This window comes from Oreochromis niloticus, linkage group LG23 (assembly GCF_001858045.2).
Source record: "Oreochromis niloticus isolate F11D_XX linkage group LG23, O_niloticus_UMD_NMBU, whole genome shotgun sequence".
Classification (NCBI taxonomy): domain Eukaryota; kingdom Metazoa; phylum Chordata; class Actinopteri; order Cichliformes; family Cichlidae; genus Oreochromis; species Oreochromis niloticus.
The window spans coordinates 18,419,326-18,426,209 of record NC_031986.2 but is presented as its reverse complement, the minus strand read 5'-3'; the positions used below and the strand labels follow the sequence as shown (position 1 = coordinate 18,426,209).

The 6,884-nt window shown below is 41.0% G+C and overlaps 1 long non-coding RNA gene across 1 annotated transcript; it reads right to left on the bottom strand.

Annotated features, from left to right (window-relative positions):
* Window positions 1-1,036: 1,036 nt before the first annotated feature.
* LOC112843947 (uncharacterized) lies at window positions 1,037-3,708 on the bottom strand. The gene is made up of 3 exons (XR_003216500.1): window positions 2,263-3,708; window positions 2,064-2,155; window positions 1,037-1,985 (listed from the first exon to the last, which is right to left on the bottom strand). It is a non-coding gene; the product is annotated as an uncharacterized LOC112843947 (long non-coding RNA).
* Window positions 3,709-6,884: the final 3,176 nt, after the last annotated feature.

Sequence of the window (6,884 nt, the reverse complement as noted above, 5' to 3'; positions counted from 1 at the left end):
TTGACCAAATTTCTTATCCAAGGATGGTAAGGTAAACTGTTACACTGATAAACATAAGACAAACAAACACACACACAAAATATAATGCTCGATTAAACTCAAATTATCAAAATTAAATGAGCAGGTCACGTTCTCAGTTCTGGGTAAAAATGATGCACTGCAAATAAAAAATGGGCCGAGTCCAGCTCAATCCCCAGTTCAGCTCTCTATGAATCAGAGCTAAGAGCAGCTTCTGAGCACCTCCGGTCTGTAGTGCTCGGTCTGCCAAAAACAATTAATTGATCAGTACATTTTTAAAAATGCAATTTTGTAATAAAAACCCGAACTCTCCTCTACTAGACAAACATCATGTATTAAGAATCAATCAATACGCTGAGAGCCTCACGCAGCCTTGGGTAAGAGTGAGGTAAGTGGTAAATAAACTGCTATTTATGCAGCGTGTTCTTGGTCTTAATGGTCACGCAAAACCTTTCGCAGTACAAGATAAATTCTCCCCCATTCACAGCAGTTGATTCACTTTATTTTGCATGCACACACTGATGGATCCATCATGGTCAACATGAGGTTCACTATCTTGTCCAAGGACACTTGAAGAATATTAGAAGAATTCAAGGATCAATTCAGTTTTGTTGAAAGTCACAAAGATCAAGAACTTGGTGAGAGTGGGAAGAAAAAAATTTCCCTGTTAGCAGGAAGGAAACTGCCACAACTGACTGGAAGGTGAGGGGGGGAGGCAAGCCACAAAGGCAAGAGCAGGAATTACCGCACTTTCTCCTGAAAGTGCTACGTAATACTTGGCACTTCTTAGAAGCCACCATCGGAAAGGTCTCTTTCTATGAGGGCCTGCAGGAGCACCACTTTGGTGGAAAATGTGGACTTGAGAGATCCCGGAGTTCATGTCTTAATGGGTAGGAGCTGTTTGGTGGCATCCAAAGGAAAGGAGCAACAGGATATCAATCAGGGGTTATAAGATGGCAATCACATAGAAACAAATCCCAAAACACAAAAAGCCTGGTTCTGTAGAGGGTTATTTTAATGCATGAGAAGGGACATGATAAATTCTGCCTCCAATTAAAAAACCGGAAAGAATGAGCCTGACACGTACACGAACTCGTATCCACACGTGTCTCATGTCGCTCGCTCACCCCACACACAGGGCATCTCTAACCATCTTGATGGTCGTCTTATCCGCAGCAGCGGTGAATAAGACTTCCAACAATTACTAACACTTACAGTGAGATGCCCGATGATGTCTTTCCAAGAAGCAAACAAATTGAATTCGCTTTTATTCCAGTCAAAGAAATCAACTTCCCGTAATTACCCCACATGGCAAAAAAAAAAGATAAAAGAGAGTGATAGGAAGTCAGGAAAAAAAAGAAATTTGCAAACCATATCATTTTTTTGCTGAACATTTCAACTAATGATATTGTAATAAGATGCCTTGCAATGGAGTGGGAATGGAAAACGTAATTACATGCATTAGTTTATCTAAGCGCTTGTACCGTCGCAGATCCATCAGTTTTTCAGAGCTCATCTGGAAGCCCATGCATCACTGTCAGGAGCCGTTTGATGGGGGGAAAACGTGTTCATTTGTTAGCCTCGTTTAAAAGATGGCGCCTCAGATTCACTTAGGCCCAGACGGAGCAGAGCAGTTATGACAGCGCCATTACAAAAACACACACACACAAAAAAAGAGAAAAGGTCTGAGACGGAGCACTCTGCGCCTTGGCAACTTCATCAGCTTTCTGCATTAAGGTGATTACAGTCAATGAGAAGAGCCGCGGTCGTGTTGTGTATGTTAATGATGAGATGATGATACGGTAACAGCTATTCCACCTGGACTGATGTTCAATGGTGAGGCCGTGTGCAGCTCGGCGTTACTACAGAGACACATGCATGCCTGCAATTTATCTTACCTGCAAAGACCGTTTGTCTGGATTTACTTTCATGGATACGATGGCTTTGTTATCAGCTGAATCTGAGACCTGAAAAAGGACAAAAGCAGCTTTATTTTTCTAATTTACAAATTTATTTAGTTATGTCCTATAAATATTTTATATTACCTCTGCTTGTTAGGGTGGATTGTGACTACTTTATTTCATAAAAGTCTTGAAGTCAGAGTACAAAAACTGCTTTCTTTCCTGATGTGACTGATCTGGGATAATATGGACGAACAAAGGTTTGGTATTATTTCTGAATCTGAATTTTAACCACCGCTACAAGCTTTTACTGAAACCAGGAATAATCATAACTAATTTTTACCAATCGCCCACAACGTTGGAAGCACTGAAAGGTGACGTAAAGAACACAAATTGCCACCTATCACAGGGTGGGAGATGTTAGGCACCACATGAACAATGGCTTGTTGAATTTGATATGTTGGCCTGACCTGAGTGACTGACAAAGTGTGACCTGTGGTGGCTAGCCAGCTGGGTCAAAGCATCTCAGAAAACAGTGGGTCTTGTAATGTTTTCCAGGTGTGCAGTTATTACCATAAGAGATCCGAGGAAGGCCATCCATTGAACCTGAAACAGGGCAGAGCCTCAGTGTTGTGTGCGTGAAGCAGTGGCTTGAACTCAAAATCTGAGCTAATGTAAGAGATCCTGAAATGCAGACAGTCAGAAGGTGGGCATGCTCAGATTTATGCATTATTTACCTCAAAAAGAGGTGAGGAGCAAGATGGACAATACTAAGAAGGTGAGCTGGCTGAATAAGGGAAACCTTGAATCCTGGCATTTATGTGGACATTAGCTAAAAAACAGGTTGCTATTCAGATTTCTGATCGTTCATCTGATTGGATCATGTGACAGTTGGGGTTTTCCCTCGTTACCTTACAGTACTGGTGATATATGAACGAAATTGAATTGGTTGCATCAAGATTTGAGACTTGTGGTAAAATAGCCACATGCTGAGTGAACCCAACCCCAGCGGGTACCAGCGAACTGGTGGAACTTAACACCACAAACCACCTTCAGATATCCTGGCATAATAGTCAGAAGCTGGTACTAATGTGATGTCTCCTTCCATTACATCTTTTTTTAAAGTAAAACAATACACGACTGAACTGAAGAAGAAATTATCTGCCCTTTTTATTTCACAGTTAAATTAATAACTTGATATCTCATCTGTTTTTGCATGTGTATTTGGAGATCACCTTACATCAGATGAGCGGTAGATGAAACCAACTTGATATCTGATATTCAATAAAAAGGGTTGATATCGTGTTCACTCTATTATTCTAAGCCCAGTAGCTGTATTCCCTGTGGATCTTCCTGAGCAGAGGCAAGAACTAACACAGGCTAAATTCCCAAAGGGGCCACGAATACTGAAAAAGGAATAAAACGACTGTATTCGTGATGCGCTCAAAACCTTCAGCAGACAAATATTCTGCAGCTGCATATGAAAGGTTTTTATCACCCTACGGATTGTCATGCTTTCTCATAACTGTCATCTGATCCTTACAAAATACAAAGCAAACGCCTGCTTTATATGCCTACTTATTGCTGGTAGCCACCCGTGCTCGGGCTCACCAAAACTTCCCTCCATTTGATGACACTGGTATTGCTTCTGGTGGTGTAACCATAAATAGCTAGTCCCCCAGCTCCTTCGAGTCCTCGTCATTTAGTGTAAAGTATGAAAATGGACCTGGGAAATAAACAGCTTGTGATCCCTTAGCACTTTCTCTTACCGAGGTTTCACTGACTTGAATCTGTTTTCTAAGCCAACGTTGAACAAACATTCACCCCCAAACCCTTTTATGGCAATCAGATTTATATCACTGGAATTTATTTCCTCTCTGCAGCACCAATCAAAGATAACCACATGGATTTGTGCCTGCAAAAATACACAAACAAATGTTTACTTGAAATACAAGCTAGATAATTAAACTCATCTCCTCCAGTAAGCAATGCGGGTCACGCAGTTGTCCGTCCTACCTAAACAATTAGCTTGTGAGCACTTAATTAATAATTTAATAAACCCGGGAAAGTTAAGCACATGTTGTGTAATTGATGACACAATTAACGGCTATGAGGGGTTTTTCAGGAAACTGTCCTTTTAAGAGACGGAGGAGGGGAACAGTGGCTCGTGCAGTGCTACAGGACACCATTATGTTCCTCTCAACTCTTAATGGACATTAAACATGGAGCTGAAGAAATACACAAGCACAATTGAGTTAGCGGGCACTTACAGGGGAGAAGCCTTGCCCCATACATTTGCGTAACAACACATAACTGTCACAAAATTACATGTCATTATTGAGCAGATCATATGGATTCCACTTATTGTTGCCTAATGGCCTCTTTTTTTAAAAATGCAGTTAGCCTGCAGTTTAAAGATGGAGGATGCCAGGGTGTCGTCTTGCCCGCCCTCCACCGAAACCCAGGATCTGCTTATTCACTTACATTTCAAACGTCAATTTCCGTTTGCAATCAGCTCGTTAAGGCTGACAGCTTGAAAGGCAACCATTAATGACACAGACACCGGGCCCTCGTCTCCAAGACCGGCCTGTTTCTACTGCAGCCAGCAGAGGATGTGACTGTGGAACAGACTGCAGATCACAAGTGGATGGAAACCGCCCCCTGCTGGCTTTGAGAGAGGAAAGCTCCAAAACAAAAGCTGGATCTAAGTCACCATGAGGTTCTTCTTCTCCTGTGACTGAGCAGATTTTTTATCCATGCCAGATATATTTTTATTTCTTTCTGCTCTCTATTTTGTGCCCTTTTCTTGAGTTTTCGTATATTGCATATATCTTTGCATTACTTATGTCTTTCAGTAGATCTACTAACTTTGGAAAAGCATTGAAAATTGAAAATCAACATTTTTAGTTATGTTTACTCTTAAAATGACTAATATGGATTTATTTGTCATGCAGCTATATTGAGCTCCTTATCCTGCATGTTAATCTTTAACTTGTTTTGGTTGCAAGCTGAGATTTCGGCACTCTTTGCTGTCTACACTCTGGAATTTGGATCTAACGGCATGTGCAGGACATCAAGTTTAATGCACATAAACTTCATGATGATGATACCCAACAGAAGGCTGTAACTCCCTTTGTATTTCTTTCCATGCTACGTCCATCTTGGTACAAAGAACTTACAAAAACCTTGTGCGAACACAACACAACTGATGGAGTCTTCTGCTCACTTGACTTTGTTTTAGTTTTTTACTCTCTCTCTCACAAGTTGCCGGTATAGTCAACCTTCTTCAGGGACACTCCAAACCTGAATAGAGTGCAAAAACTGTGACTTCAGGAGGGTAAATCTGTAAAAACCCTTCATGCATGATCAGAGAACGAAACTTTATGCTGCAAGTGAGGGAAGCTCAGACACTTTCATTGAGGAATATACAGTCTGTATGCAAGCTCACTGCCTAGATGGGAGTTTTCATGGCCTTAAAACAAACCACTCATTTCTTGTGGCACCTGGTTAGGGAGGAACTAATTTATTTTTGAGGGTGGACTAAAAAGTGTCCCATACTCAATAAAATACATTTCAAATTATTAAATAAAGCTAGCACTTGTAAGTATTTGCTTCAGAACGAGCACAAAAAAGTACAAACTGTAAGTAAAAATATGCTTTGCATTTATTTTGATATCAGTTACCTGGATGACTTGGATCCTCTTGCTTTCCCCGTTATCACCATATTATTTAAAGTGATAATGGGCTTTGCTCACATAACTTTAATGCCTATAAACTAATAGAGTGTTTTTCCCTTTTTGTAAAGGTGGGAGAATCCTTGATTAAGCTAATTGTGCAGCAGTAAAACTCTCCAGTGAAAGTCTTTTTACGGTTGCCGCTATTTTATTTAGTGTAATGGAAACTCTGGGATTCACCGCTGCCCGACTCTGATTATTTTGTCAGTATTGATTCACTTTTGCTACCTGCTGAAACCTCTCAAAATGTCATCGCAAGCATTTTTTCATCAGCCTCGACTTCAACATTCAATTTAAATCCAATGATTTAAGCCGCCAGATGTTTCGCTTCCACTGAGGACAATTAATTTTTTTCCCGAGCCTTTAGCAGGTATAACATTTTATTCGCCCAAAATTGGAGCTCCCTCATTTGGAAATGGAAATCTCTCTGTATTAATTTTTTGGCAGCTCCTCTTGCATGATTCATGAAAGGCCGGTAGAGGGCTAATTGTTCGAATTAATTTGTGTAAACAACTAAGCAAGAGATAACAGAATTACATCTGCACTTCCTTGGCACGGGTTCAGGAGTGACGGGCCTCGACAGGCAGCTGCATCAAGACGGCATCCTTGCCAGGAATTAAAAACCACAAAATATTAATTAATAGACTTTTTGTTACGTTAATCTGCACCAAAAGGTTTAAGGGGAGCGGGATGGGAGGCAACTGAGTGTTGGGGAACACAGCGCAAAAGTAGGCGGTGTGCATAATTAGAATAAATTAGTTTGATGAAACATTTTAAAAGATGTTTTTTATTTATTTTATTATTTTTTTAAACCCGGTGTGGTCTCAATAAAATTAAAAATAAAGGAGGGGAGAGGCACAAGAGTTGGAGTCAAGTTTTTGACAACCTCATTAATCACCATGGTAATGGCCCTCTTACAGTTAGAGCACATTTGGCCTTCTGTCTATAAGCAGTTGAGTCCAATGGCAGTGTAGCGTCTGTGAGCAGCCCCCTGGCCGAGGAACAACCAATGCCGAGTCCCAGGACTTCTGAGAGTGCAGAGTGGAGCCAAGAGGACACAGGAGCATCAATCACCTGAGCTTCACAGCTCCCCCTCCTCCTGTTCTCCCCAAATTGAAGGAGCAGCCCATACTTTGCACTTGTCAATTTAGAGCTTTATCTACACGCTAGAGGCTAATGAGCCATCTCAAACTCTTGATGGCCGGGATGTAAATGATCTTAACTAGCTCTA